General features: G+C 34.2%; 1 long non-coding RNA gene across 2 annotated transcripts in view; it reads left to right on the forward strand.

Moving 5' to 3' along the window:
• Nucleotides 1-16,026, forward strand: part of LOC130541271 (uncharacterized) — a 38,085-nt gene that overhangs the window by 19,247 nt on the left and 2,812 nt on the right. For both annotated transcript variants that reach the window (XR_008955313.1, XR_008955312.1), the window contains exons 4-5: nucleotides 10,644-10,748; nucleotides 13,496-13,656. This is a non-coding gene — a long non-coding RNA (uncharacterized LOC130541271). The remainder of the gene's footprint in view (nucleotides 1-10,643; nucleotides 10,749-13,495; nucleotides 13,657-16,026) is intronic.

Consider the following 16,026-nt stretch of genomic DNA (forward strand, 5'->3'; position numbering starts at 1 on the left):
ACGTTAAAAAAAAAGTATTTAAATTGCTTTGTATGTTCTATCAAAATTGGTAAAATTAAAATATCTGTTGTGTTTTTTAGTCATAAGTCATGTAATTTCTTATGAAATGATCAGTAAATGTTTATGTCTGGTCCTTCCCAATTCTTTGTTATTACATCTTATTTTTTCCACTTGGTCATAAGAGAAGGTGAATAAACCTTATTTAAACAGATTTAAAAATCATTGGACTAAAGTCTCATTTGCATTGTAACTTACATTAGCCAAAGCTAATTTTAACAATGTCATCTTTTGATAGGTCACAGAAAAATAAAAAATTAGAAATAAACAAAGCATTCTAGTTCAGCTTTCTTGAGGGTATGATTTTTCTATAAAAATCTGCTGAAAGATGCTGTTTTAGCAGGAAAGCAGTGCCCAAGTATTACTTTCAAAGAAATAAATCTAGGATTTATTAATGCTATTTCCTCAAGCAATAATTGATTGCTGGCAAAGATAACCTGAGTCTCTCATTGGGTTTAATTTGTTTTATTTATTTATTTATTATTTAAAAATGCATTTTTTAATGAGGTCAGTGTGAATTTGTACCAAATGAACTCCTTTAACTCTCGACTTCAAAAAAGTTGCCTAAATTCCTTTTGGCTAGATCTGATGGTGTATTAGTAAATAAAAAATTCCAACTGATTTCGACAACTATCCACTCCTAATCTGCTTTTTAAAAATAAAAATAAACAAATAAACACATACATAGATACAACTAAATGATAGGTGGACCTTTAATGTGTTTTGCCTTCTTTTTGTTTTCAGTTGCAAATGGTTGACCAGTAGCATTTCATTTGAGGGTTAAGTTTTTTTCTAGTTTTGTTCTGTATGTTGTTTTCAAAAATGGGTAAGCGCTTCGTCTATTTGACTATCGTCATTTTTAAACACTGCAGAAGAAAAATCAATCACAGGGGAAGTTTATTCAGGCCTTAGAGGTCACTTATGTGTCTTGCAGGCGTCACCTTTTACACTATGGGTTTCCTTTGGTTTTTAAAACATTGTAACTAACAAGCTTCTTACCAAGACTAATTAGATGACTTAGAAACCTCAAATTGTAAGCAATTTCACTCAGTTAATTTAAGTGAGTCTCTAAATATTCACAAGTATTCATGCCTTTATTAATTGTGCTAACATTTTTAAAAAGCATTGAACAAATCCTTAATAAACTGCTTACAATCCTGGCTCTAGCCATACCAGATTTGTGACCTTGCATTCTTCATATCTCTAAAGATAATCTATTATTTTCCTCCTTTGATCCTTTCATTTGAAATATTATATTAATTTGTACCCTAATTTTAAATATATATTCACTATTATAATATCTTTTCTCATGCTTATTTTCTTATTAACTTGATAGATAGCTAAATTTGATTTGCATTTTCTTTTTTTATTTCTTTGGTATGTGAGAATGAACTGTACTTTTCTTCTGAAATATCTAAATCATGCTTCAATTTATGGCTATACTAGTTTTATAAAAGTAACTGGAAAGATTTCATTTGGTTTTATATTTTAGTTTTCCTCATATAATTTATGCTATGAACAATGAGGTCACCCAGGTGGAATGTCTTAAGTAATGGACTAATAATATCTGAATATTTACTGTTTTTTTTACAGAATTTTTAAATCAAAACTAAGATATTCGAAAATAATTTTCTGTTTGGTATTTTATTTTCAGTGATACAAAATGAGAGCTAATTTGGGTATATACATTACCAAATATCAGAATACAGTTCACATCTAATATATGATAACCCGAGTGACATTTTTCAAAGAAAACAGTAATCTTGAAGAATTTTGCTGATATAATTACCACTTTAACTTCACTACTTAAAAAAATTATTTCATAAGATGCCTTTCTATATGGGTGAAAATGTCAGATAAATGTCATTTTAGGCAGCTGCCTGAGCAGTAATGAAGTCTTTTTATTTTGAACTCTAGCTAAGCTAAAAAGAGTCTCTCTTTCTTCCTGATTATAAAAAGTTAAATCAGCCTTACCAGGAAGTTTAAGCATTACATTCATTATTTTTAGCGAGAATGTTGAATATGTTCTTTCCAGCAATGACTCCAAGCAATTATATCATGACTCTTTAATTGTGTTCCTGACTTAACACCTAACATATGTAGTTGTAAAAGGAGTATTTTGTGTTCATAGTGACTATTCATATCAGCCAAGCTACCAACATTCTGTCTCTCTGCTTTGCAATGTAAGTCCTTGGATTTAAGTAGAAATTACTACGAATATTATTTGAATATGAATTTTATCATGATATTAATTATAAATGGTTATATTTGAGAGTGAATATTAATGCTCTTACTTAAGCTTTATAGACAAAATCAGATCACAATAGTATGGATGTAGTCAGCTTCTTTAAAAAGTCAGTAGGTTTTATATTAACATTTTTCTGAGGACCCATAGTCTGGAGGATGGAGAGTTTTGTTCAAAATGCACTAAGCATTCTTTTCTTGAGGGATATATTGGGAAATATATTTTAATTGGGAAATAAGAACAATTAGAAGTGTAAATACTATTCAAGGTATATCTCACTTGAAACAAACTATCATCTTAATTAATAAAAATGAATTCAAACTAATTTAAAGAAACAAAAAGCATAGGAACTTGGGACCATTTAGTGAAGGAATACACACACACAATTGTTTTATAGAAAACGTACATTGATATTTAAGGTGCAGTTATTGGAAAGCTTAAAAGACAGTCACAAGAAGCTGCATAAGAAGGAAGGAAAACACACAAACTTGTTAAGACATATTTTTTCCCCAAATATGCAAAAAATTGCCTTGGCAAATACAGTGTAATACCTTAAACATGTGGAAAATATGAATACACAGTAAAGAGCACATTCATTTATTAAATGTTTATCAATGCTTGGACATCAGTGTAAAGCACTTTCTTGTATATTTTTCCTGTTTTATTCTCAAATGAAATGATCTGTTATCTTAATCTCCTTTAATATATAAAGAAACTGAGACTCACAGAGATAAATAACTTCCTCAAGGACATATGACAGTAAGCAACAAATCAGGGCTTTTTGAGTCTTATGGTTACTTTGCTTTCTGGAGAGTTCTGAGCTGCTGAGCTTTTCCTATAAAAGCAAATCTCAGATTGTGTTCCTTATTATATCAGATTTGCTTTCCTCTCATGCTTAATCCCTTGATTTTGGTTTCGTATTCTATTTATCGTGTTGTATCTACTTTTCACTATGTAAAAACTTCCTTCCAATGAGAAAGAAAATCAGAGATTTGGCCTTACAATTAGCATCCCAAAGCTTTCTAGAGATCAGAGTTGCATGACATTATAAGTTGCTGCCATTTCGAATCATCATGGACCATGGATATTTAGCAAGAATAAAGGTGCTAATCTCATTTTGTCACTTACATGTTAGATTTTTCAGTGGTTAAAGACCAGTGGTTGAAACAGTGTCAAAATTAATCTTATGCTAATTGTTTTATTTATCAGCTTAAGTGATTAGCTTTAAACTATTTGTGTGTGAGTGAGCATGCAACCTTCCCTGTGAATTCTTAATAACAAAATGCTCTTTCTGGACACATCATTGTTAATGACTGCTCTACTTTCCTATCTTCTAAAGACTCTTCTACCTCACTCATTCCTACCCCCATTATGATCTCAATTAGAATGCTACACTTATGCTCACATCAACCTCAAACTATTGACTTTAAAACTTACCCTTGTTTATATTTGGATGCTTGCTATTTCCACTTACTCTTTCTTGATCCAAAGCACTTCTTTCAATTCTCAGATTTTCTTTAATCATAAGCTGTATTTTGGCATAGCTCTGACCTGAGGTACCTTCCTACTGCATTACTGAATTACAAAACCTGATTTCCTAAAAGCTCACTTACGAAGAGGAGAAGACATTTCTGCATTTTTATGATAATTATTTCCAATTATAAAACCACTTAGTTCATATCATTGCCTCTAGGAAAACTCTCCTCACAAACCTGGGATCATAAGAATTTACCCATTTTCTTGAATCCTAATTGAATTATTAGTCTCTTTTTCATATTGTTTAATAGGTAAAAATTTAGTTTCCCCAGAAAATCAACATCTTCAGGTCCAAATTATTCCTTTATGCTTTACTTTTATTGCATTTCCTGTTATTTTATATTTGTTCAAAATAATTAGTGAATTATAATTGAGCCAGCTGAGTTTACTCGTATTAAGAATTAATATAGATTTTTCATTCTGTTTTTCTTTCCCTCGGGTATTAAGTAGCATTAGCTGCATGCACTCAGAGAAAAGCCACATATGTAGATAAAGCAAGAGGTACTCTGCTATAATGGTGCAGATTATCTCTTCTGCTGCATTAGCCTCTGAGAGTCCAATTGAGGGGTTAGAAAACAGACCTTTCACCTCTTTGTATCTCTTATAAGCACTTTTAATCATGGCACAATGAGAAATCTCAATAATTTTTGTTGGATGAATAAGAATCTGTGCTCCTTAGTTTATCTGAAATAGAGTAGCAATGAAGTAAATATCTCTAGAAAAGTACAAAATGGAATAATTACTGCAAAAGTCAATATGTTGTACTAAAAATGGAAAGTATCAGGCATTCTAATCCCTGCAATTAAAAGAATATTATCTTGTGGTCTACTGAAAAATGAAGGAAGTTTTAAATTGCTTTCCTAGAACTAATTTGCAACGAAAGGCATTTAAGGATTGATAATTATTAGTTTGTTGTATTATGGTAAAATATAGCAGCCTGAAAGAACGGAAAAAAATAGTAAATTCCTTTTTCCTTTAAACTTAATACTTAAAGTAAATTACGCAAACTGAATAGTAGTCTACTGAGGAAAAGCCTATTGTTTTATTACCCAGCTAAGCTCATAATTGAAATAATAGTGATTGCAACCAAATGCTCTGTAAAGAGCTATCACATTTTTGAATTGGGAAAAGTATATGAATCAATATATTGTTAACCTGCATAGCAATTGTCCATTTTCTTGTCAGAGAATTTAGCATTGTATTTAGTCTAAAATTATATCTAGTGGACCTAGATTTTTAGAAAGAGAAAAGGCTGCTTCAAAAAATTTCATTGTCAAGGTTGTATTTGTTATCCTTTTTCCTCTGAGGTAATTGCATGATGAAATTGTGTGTGAAAAGAGAATTTTCAGCTACTACCTTGAATAAAGGTTAGGGAAAGGTTATGTTTAGCATAACTCCATTACCAACACATTGTTGCCCTATAGGCAGGATAATCTAATTTCATTTCTTTTCTGATTCCAATGGAGTACTGTATCCTCTGTCTTTTTTGTGTGTACATATATATATATATATATATACACTATATATATATTTTTTACTTTTCCCTTATCCATATTTGCATTCCTTCCACTGATTTTGTGGACAAATAGGATGATATGAATGCAATGTTTTGGAAATCACTCAGTATTTTTTAGAATCCCTTTATTTTCCCATATTTCCATTTCTATTACCATGAGATACCTCCGAATGATAGTTTTTCTCTTTAAAATCCTAAATTAGTCTCTTTCTAAGATGTTGCTCAATTTGACTGGGAAAGAAAAAAAACAAATATTTCAGTTTTATTTTTGTGACACTGGAATAACATAGTGTCAATATGGGTATTGACCATCCAGACCAAAGAAATACTTTATGCCTATTATGAATATATTAGTTCCTTCAAATAAATAAAATATCTAGTTTTTCATTCATTCATGTGCTACTAATTACTTGCCATGTGCCAAGCATTATTTTACAAAGAAAGCCTATATAGGATTATTTTTAAAACATAGGCATATGAGTTGAGAATTGTTCCACAAAATGACTGAGCAGTACTCCTCAAAACTAACGAGGTCATCAAAAACAATGAAAGTTTGAGAAACTCACAGCCAAGAGGAGTCTAAGGAGACATGACAACCAAGGCAATGTGGTGGTATCTTGGATGGGATCTGGGAGCACGCAAAGATATTAGGCATACAGTTAGAAAATCTGAATAAAGTACAGACTTCAGCTAATCATAATGTATCAGTATTGGTTCATTAATTGTGACAAATGTGCCATCTCAATGTAAGATGTTAATAATAGGGGAAATGGGTATGAGATATGTAAGATTTGTCTGTACTATCTTGACAATTTTTCTGTAAGTTGAAACTATATTAAAATAAAAACTTTATTTTAAAAAAGCTGGGGAGAATCTTAGCTATAATAGATTTAGCCCTAAACTCCTCATTTTATAGAGGAAAAAACTAATGGTCATAAAGTTTGTATAGCTTTTCTAGAGTAGTATACAGCTTATGAATTAAGGAACTGAAACCAGACAATAGCACCTAACTGAAATGAATTTATTCTTTAGCATAACTGAAAACAAAAACTGTAATATTTTATTACACCATGAAAATAAATGTATCAATCTTCACAGAAAAAAATACCCTTAGTACATATTTTTTGTTCACTAACCTCATTGGTGCATTATATTAATGAGATCCGATAGCCTCTTTAACCAATAGTATCTTGCAGTGGCTTAAAATGTGTGTGTGTGTGTGTGTGTGTGTGTGTGTGTGTGTGTGTGTGTTTTCTGTGCCCTCTAAGTACGTTCTGGATGTTCTTTCTCATCTTGTCACTGATCAATGATCTATTCATACACTTTCTTTGTCTCTACACAATTGATATCTGTTACATTTAATCTCCTTTATTTCTATTTATTTTGAAAAATCTTAATTTCTTGTTTTACGAATAACTGCAGGACAGAGATTTTATTACAAAGTCAGAAAGAATGATCTTTTACACTATATTGAGCTATGTTTGAGCTCTGCTGAAATAAAGCCAAGAGAGTGATTAACAAAGCTAAATGTAAAACATATATATATGTATGTGTATATATGTGTGTGTGTATATATATATACATTTATATACACAAATTATTTGATCCATATGCCCAGTTACCAAGAAGGTTTAAAAAACGTAAAAGGATAATCCCTTCATACTCACTTTCTGATGTCCAACTACAGTTGACCCTTGAACAATGCAGGGGTTAGACAACCTTGTAGTCAAAAATCTGTGTATAAATTTTGACTCCCTAAAAGCTTTACTACTAATAACCTGCTATTGACCAGAAACTTTACTGACAACATAAAGTTGTAAAACATGTATTTTTGTGTTATATGCATCACATATTGTATTCTTACAATTAAGTAAGCTAGAAAAAAACAAACTGTTATTAAGAAAACCATAAGGAAGAGAAAATATGTTTACTATTCTTTAAGTGGAGGTGGGATCTTCATATAGATCTTCATCCTCATCACCTCACATTAAGTAGGGTGAGGAGGAGGAAGAAGAGGGGTTGGTTTTGCTATCTCAGGGCTGGCAGAGGTGAAGAAGGTAGAAGGAGAAGCAGCAGACAGGCATACTCAACATAACTTTTATCATGCATAAGTGGACCTGTGCTGTTCAAACCCATGTTGTTGTTCAAGGGTCAGTTGTAGTTTATGTTGATCTATAGAAATACCATCTGGCACCTATCAGAGATGTGGAAGGATCCTACCAGCTATATTGAGACTATTATTCATAGGTGATTATGATACTTGTGGGGGGCTCCCTGACTTCCTACTTTATATCATTTATTTTAACACAAAGAAATATTTGACGTGCTTGAGTAAATGCAACAAAACTAGAGCTGAGTGTGAATAAAAAAGATGAGATAACCACAGCCTGATAAAGTAAAATCTCTAAGTTAGTATTAAAAGACACTAGAGTAAATGGGGGGAATGAGGTATAGTTGCAGAATTTACTGTTTTGGCACAGATAATAAAGTTTCTCGAGTCTGTCAGTTCAAGATGTACCATAAAATAGTAGAAATTATACTATATCTGGATATAATCAAATCTTATTTTATTGAACAGAACAAGATCCCAACATAGTTGAAAACCAAGGCATAGGAAAAATAAACAATTGTTTTTTTGTGTTTTTTTTTTTTTTTTTTGAGACCGAGTCTCGCTCTGTCACCCAGGCTGGAGTGCAGTGGCGCAATTTCGGCTCACTGCAAGCTCCACCTCCCAGGTTCACGCCATTCTCCTGCCTCAGCCTCCCGAGTAGCTGGGACTGCAGGCGCCCGCCACCACGCCCGACTAATTTTTTGTATTTTTAGTAGAGATGGGGTTTCACCGTGTTAGCCAGGATGGTCTCGATCTCCTGACCTTGTGATCTGCCCGCCTCGGCCTCCCAAAGTGCTGGGATTACAAGCGTGAGCCACCGCGCCTGGCCAAAATAAACAATTTCAAACAGGTGAAGAAGAGTAATACAGAGAGAGTAACAGTACAGTATCAGGCAGAGTTACTCATGTGTCTGTGGAGACACACTGCATGTTAAGTCTATACCTATATTAAGTGTTTTTGTATGTTAGAAAAAAGTGTGGATAGGTTGCATTGCACATAGTGACCAGATGAGGATTACAGCTTTTGATATTTTGCAGGGAGCATAATTAGAAAAATATGACCATATGTTATTAGCACCACGGACAGATAATGGGAACTGTGAAAGAGTCTGTGCCGAAGTCTCAGTAATGTGATCAAATTAACAAACGAAGACAGAATAAAATTTGAAATGAGCAGAAAGGAAATGCTACATGTCATCCCAACAGCTGTTTTTACCAGACCTAAGAAAGTGGTTGAGGGTAAGAGGGTTGCTGACAAGCTACTGTCTTGAGGAAAATGAGGGAGAGAGAATTGGTAGCTGCACAAAAGACATGTGCACTTACTTTTTCACCCACCCTGGATTTTCAGTACTTCTCACTTGACAAGCAAAAAAGCAATAAGGATGTGGGTAAAGCTTTTTATCCCACTGAAAATTATTGGACAGAACTTTTCAGGGACATCTGGTCTCACTTTTAGAGCAGAATGACAGAAATGTTCAACATTCATAAGCACCTTGGAAAATGGGATATATGACAATTTCTGCCGTGTTTCTCCTCTGTATGTGTGGGTAGCTTAGAATTTGTTGATTGGGCATAGGTAAGTTCAACAGGTTTAAAGCTAAAACACTTTTAGATTCAAGCCTGTCTATAAAGTTCCTTGATAATGAGAGAAAAAAATTTAAAAAGGAAAGGTGTGGCAATTAAATAGATTAGTAGACTACTCCATTCCATGTACGCGATTTGGGGACTATTATGAAGTTACCACTTCATAGTGGTTATTCCTTATCACTTAAATCATTGTGGAAATTTGCTCCTTCAAAAATGGGCATACAATTCTCTAGTAATGACAACTTTAGCACTCAGGAAACAAAAAACAGAAAAAAAAAAAAAAAAGGAAGATAGCAGGGATTTTCCATACTGAGCTTTGCTCCAATTTTAGAGCCAATAAGCTAATTTCTCTCCTTCATGCTAATAGGTTTTCAAGTCACTTAGGTATTTAAAGTACTACTTTTAGATTACAGAACTGGAAGAGATAATAGATTTGACATTTTTCAAACTACCTTTTCTAGATGTGTCCCCAAACTCATCCTGCCAAATGCGGTTGAAATAAAAATCTGAAGCACTTTTTCAGAAGAATCGCTGATGCTAGTACTGCTTGGGTATTGTTGGAAGGATAAATTTGCAATAGATTCTTATCAAACTCCTTATTCTAATCAATGAGAGGGGAAAGTATGTGGGGGCAAGAAAGAGATATTTTATAGTATTCAACAATCCCCTGGCAGCCTAATTCTGCAGTAAGTCAGGTGAACCAAGAGCCTCGCCTCACCTGCCCTCACTTACTCCTTAACTTCTCAATATTGGCAGGCTGGACCTACCCCAGCACTTGTCCTGGAAGAACCCTATCCTTTCCCTCATATTCACTCTCTTAGGTAAGGTTCCCCAGTGAAATCATATGGTCACATTTTTTAAATCTGCTGCTACATTTTTAGTGCATGCAGTCCCAGGGGGCAAGAGTGAGGAAGGAATGGAGCAGGGAGGAAAGGAGAGCACATGCCAGAACACAATATTCAAAGGCCACCATTTGGTACAGAGTGTGACTGATTGCTCAAGCTCATACGGTCAGCATCTGAGATGCTTCAGAAAAGGCTGCTTATGAACGCCATCTCAAGGCCATAGTGCTACTTAAGTAGCAAGTACCACCAGCTTTCAAAACAGAAGCCCAGGAATTTAAAACATCTGTTGTTCTACATTGCTGACACAGTACTAGCAATTTTACAACTGTCTGTTCTCCTGGAAATTAATTTCTCCCAGTTCTCATTTCACAATTTAAAAAATTTTGGCTTTATTTTCTCAACCCATTTTCTGTTTTCCTACATGAATTACCACTAGTTCATATGTCCACTTTCCTTTCTATTTTGATTCATACAGATTGACTTTGTAATTCATTTTTCATGCTCCTCAGCCACCCCAGGTTTGTGCACAGGTTCTTATGACCAGAATGCATGAGTTTCGATGTTCTCGAATTTGCTGGCCGTAGGCAAGGGATATTCTCCCAGTTCCTGTTGTGTTCCAAGATAGAATCTTAAAGATCTCTCTAGATAAGTGACATACTCATACAATATTTTTTACCTACTTGAATTGAATATACATATATATGTCACTTAGCATTTTATAAATTACTTTCATATATTTTCTTTTTAGACTTCACCATCAATTCATACAGCAGATATCATCATACACAGTCCAGGTGTGAAGATCCGGGCTCAGAGAGACTAAGTAAGTGAATTGCCTGAAGACATATTGTTGGTGAGTAACAAAATATGGGGACCTGGAGCAATACTAATTTCACAACCCTATTTACTATCTTCTGGAAAGTAAGAAAAAAAATGGTATGGCTTTGGAAAAAATTGATGAAGTTTCTAGGTGTCAGATTAAAGCACAATATTGGAGAAGGGGAAACTGTTCATCACCCAGTGAAGTGGGTTTGGGGATTAGATCTTTCTCTGTTAGTTATAGCACATTATTCAGGGCAGATACATGTGCCAGACCATGTTGATCAGATAAAGCAGATGACCATTAAAGTTGCCTATCACAGTATGAAATATGACTGTATGTTCTGCTAGTCCTATTTAATGGAGAAATGTGATAAAGCTGTTCCTTGTTGGAAATAAACTCACAAAATAAACAAATAACATTGTATCTATTAACAGTAGCAAATGAGAACAGAAAATAGATGACTGAAAATCATACTTTTTAACATAACATATGAATGATGCAAATTCCTTGGGGGTAAAAAAAATTAGCAATCTGTTCATATTGGTTGCCAGAAATTTCTTGAATTTTAAATACGAATACTTCTATTGTGACTATGAAGGCTGACAGAGCTGTATGTCTGAAATTTAATTCAACCAGTGAGGTTAGGATATAAGAGCAGATATTCTGGACTCAAAGTGGGTACTCATCAATACAAATACCATACTGAGGTGTAATAAATATCTCCTTGACAACTTTTTTCTATGATGTCACTGTGAGCTTTATGCAAGAATATTTGTTACTTTATATTTTAAAAACCTTTAAAATAAATGATACATGGAATAAAAGATTAGCAGTAGTAGATAAATCATCACCATTTGATCATTTATATTTGGCGATGATAGAGTGATAGCCTTAATGTCATTCCATGCATGTGAAGCACATTTAAATTATTAGCAACATATCAAGAATTCTGAATGAAACAACACACTTAAATCTGAAGTCTTCTCTCTACTCTCCTTATCAGTTAATGCTATGTATATCTGGGCTGTCTAATTACAAACACATCTAGTTAGATGAGAAACTGTTATTTCCAGATGATGCTGTGCAAAATTCTTGGTTAGATTTGCATTTAAGGTCTAAATGAATGCTATTAGTATATTATGGAGAGTGTCTGATTTGGAATAAAGTATTGATGTACTTTCTAGAAACAGAATTAGTAGGAGCAAAACTTTTCTGTAGGAGATCTGGAATCACTGAGCAGTGAGAAATGTCAAGGTCACATGTCCAGTCAGAATGTGAAGGAGAGAAGGACCATATAAACAGAAAGCCTGATTCTTTCCTCTGCGTGAACTTGTCCAAGCTACTTCCTAACAACAAGAAAATGGTAGAACCTGAAAAAAAGAAAGTTCGTAAGTCTGAATAGCAGGAATGGAATCAAATTAAACATCAAAATGCAGGGTTCACAAAATTATTTTAAATATATATATATTTTTAAACGAGCAACATTTGTCTGCACTGTTGTGTGTGTATGTTTATGTGTGTGTTTTGCAGTAAGCTGGTAATAAGAAAGAATAAAATCACTTGCTTGACTAAAAGAGTCTGTTAATAAGTAGGGGAGAGAGACATGTTCACTACATGGATAAACATAATATGAAGAAAAAAGACCATGTGCAAAAGGAAGGATTAGAAGGGTATCTGTGAGAAAGAATGACAGCCTGATACTAATAAAAAGCATTTATTAAGGAGAGCAATGTCTTTTCTTCAACTTGAGCTGCTGAGTTTAATATTTGCTCTTTCTGACTGTGCTGAAATCAGAATACTAAACTTTTCCGTAGCCAGATAGTTATTAGAGAAAGACTGAACTCTACTGGTGAATCTACAATCACCACTTGAAGATGGCAAATGGGATTTATAATTAGACTATGAAATAGATAAGAGGATCTTTAACTATCTTTGAGGAGTACACGGTTGTGCAGACAGGTAAGGCTGTGGTCCTTACCTGTCTTAGACAGGGATCCTGCCTGAGGAAGACTGAATTACAGCCAGGACGCCTGTCTAGAACAGCTGCTTAGAAGGAAGAGGTTGGAGTAGTGGACAGGGGTATTGTGTGAGGTTACAATAAGAAAAATGTTTGTTTGTTTGTGATACTCACTGGCCAACCAGAGCAGGCCTTTTCAGTGTTGTTCTGAGTTGTTTTTTATTTCATTTTTAAAGCTTAAAATCCTGTAAGGGACTGCCTAATCTTCCTGATTCATATGTACATGAATAAGTAAGCTCTTGTTAACATGTGTGATACATAGTATTTGACAGTGTTTCCAGGAATTTAGGACACTACTCAGAAGCTTATTAGATATGCTATACTTCATGAAAACACCCAAATTATTTATCATTAACTCTCATGTAACTGGAGAGGAATATTACTGAAAGAAATTAGATTTTCCAGGGTAAGCTGAAATTAATTTATTTGATTTTGAAATATCTTTCTTTTTATTTCCTTTTCTTCCTTTCTTTCCTTTCCTTTTCTTTTAATTATCCTTTGAGCAAATATTTTTCTATAAAAAATGACTCTAAACAGTAACCTTTGGCTACCTCTTCTCAGTACCAGATGATTTATGCACAGTAAATATATTCAGCCAATGATGTGACCAATTATTTTTTTGAAATGTGATTTTTAGAAGGGAAGGCGTTCTCCAGACTGACTGATTGATGGAGATGGACTACCCCTGGTCCAAAATAAGCCACCGGCATCTTCTGCCAGCCCATGGTGCAACTTCCTGTTTTCTTTCTTTCTTTTGTAGAGCTCTGTGTCTTCTTGACTAACACATGAGGCCACCTCCCGGGGCTGTTTGAACTGTTTCTGCTGATAGGGGAGGGCATTTCTCCAGCCCTGCTTCTAGACTCCCTCTTAATCTTCACGTGGCCTCTCACCCAGTTGCATGTTGAGTTATCCTTTCAAAAGGTAATTTCACAAAAATGTACAAATATGATCTTTTGTAAGTTATTTGCAATGAATAGGTGAGCCAAAAGCTAAGGTGAAAGACACAGGCTTTGAATGCTAAATCGTATTGAGTTTTAAGGATATATTTTTATAGTGTATGGATTTTTGCTAAGCAGAGATGGTCTCATAGCAAAAGATTAATGTTCCAGACATGGAGGTTGCTGAACCCAAACTATCTCAGGAAGAAACTATTTTTCACACATAGCTATCCAGGTTGCCAATTTAGAATGCATTTTTATCTAAACAGAGTATATGTGTGGATATATTTCCTGTAACTTCTGCAACCACAGATATAAATATTTTCTGATTAGTATTTCTGTGGCCAACTTGGTTTCTGACCCTATCTTATCAAGGAATAAGGTTTACGTCTCAGTCTGTGACCTACTTTTTTGCCAGGATGGTCACCTGTGATCTCAATTCTGCTCTCAACCTGCTATAAACATAATTCTGGCCAGAGGTCAGAGATCATAGGCCAGTTTACAAATATTGCATTTATTGTTCTAATTTTTAAGCAGTGTATATAGTTATCTGTGGCTAGGCAGAGAAAGAAGAGTAGATGTGACAAGCCAGCTGGGGCAGACAAACTCACCTTGTCAATTACTTGGCAATTTCATGCAGAATAGCTCTTACATCTGATTTTACCTGTATCTTATTTGGAAAACTTTTAACCCAAATTACTGAAAACACTTTCCCTTATTGTAATCAAAATGTAATCTATATGTGTCAAACTGCAAACATTAATATATACGGCTTACCAAATAGAAATAGAACAAGAAATATCAGCAACATGTATTTTTTATTCTTATCAGCACAAAAATTTTTAGTAACTTTCATATTTGCATATTTCTTTATAAATTATATATAGAAACTTGGGTGTAATATTCATCACAAAACATTCTTAAAAATAGAAATTAAAAATGTGAGAAGCTAGCAAATGAAAGAGAAGCTACAATATTTTTTTCTTATACTGATATAGTTTGGATATTGGTTCCTACCCAAATCACATGTTGAATTTAATCCCCAATGCTGGAGGTGGGGTCTGGTGGGAAATGTTTGGGTCATGGGGGCAGATCCCTCATGGCTTCATGCTGCCTTCCTGATAGTGAGTTCTCTTGTGAGATCTGGTCATTTAAAAGTGTGTGGCAACTCCCCCATTCCCCCAACTCTCTCTCATTCGTGTTCTCACCATATGAGATACCTATTCTTCTGCTTTGCCTCCAGCAGTGATTGTAAGCTTCCTCAGGCCTCTTCAGAAACAGATGCTGCTATGCTTCCTGTATAGCCTGCAGAACCATGAGCCAATTAAACCTATTTTCTTTGTAAGTTACACAGTCTCAAATATTTCTTTGTAGCAATGCAAGAACAGCCTAATCCATAAAACACAAAAGATTCTGTCCTGGGAAGCAGGTTCCTTCCCTTTGGAGTTGCATGTATGGATCATCATGCACAGTTGCTTCTTTCTGACTTACTGATCTCAAGTTGAGGACACTCGTTGTCTTCTTGGTTTCTCTCTATTAACTCGCTGCATTATATCTTATTGATTTCTGAAGTGTGGGATGTAGATATTCAGAATTGATATGCTCTTCATACATTTTTACTTCTCCCATAGCTTAGAAGACAGTTGTGTAGATCTGGAATGTTCTGTTTAAAGTCTCAGACTTAGTTCAGCTCTGGGAGCCAACTTCTCCTAGTCTGCCTTGTCCAGTGGGTGCCAACAAATGGACATGGTATGTATAACTAAATATTTACAAATTGTTATGTAACAAGTGAAAATCTCAGGTCCTCTATCTCAATATAAGCTATTACATTATGTAGTGTGGATCCTTTTGGCACTAACTTATCATTATCCTTTTCATTTAAGTGATGTCAAGTTTTATAAGTATCTGTTGAAGAGAAACAAATATGGTTTATATCTGCATCCAATCCTGACATGGAAATATAGTCTTTTGAAATATAAAGTTACAGTTTCTGCTGGTCTTTTAAAATATAAAATTACAGTGTCTGCTGTTTGATACTATTTGTCCTATTCATTTGTCATGATATGCTGAGAATTTTTCTCTCTGTGATGACTGACTCCGAGGTTCGCCAATCTTCTGCTGTGCTGTCTTAGTATCACTCCATTATGCTTTGTGATCTAGAGATCAGAACCACTGCTTTGTCTTCATGTCTTACAGATAATTGCCCCATTGCATGTGTATGTGTGTGGGTATTTGTGTGTGTGTGTTTAACATTAATACTTCTAGATTTTTTATTTTGAAATAATTTTAAGCTTGGAAAGTTGCATAGATAATACTTAGAATTATCATGCAAACTTCACCCAGCTTTCCCAAA

Source organism: Pan paniscus, chromosome 13 (assembly GCF_029289425.2).
Source record: "Pan paniscus chromosome 13, NHGRI_mPanPan1-v2.0_pri, whole genome shotgun sequence".
In the NCBI taxonomy this organism is placed as follows: domain Eukaryota; kingdom Metazoa; phylum Chordata; class Mammalia; order Primates; family Hominidae; genus Pan; species Pan paniscus.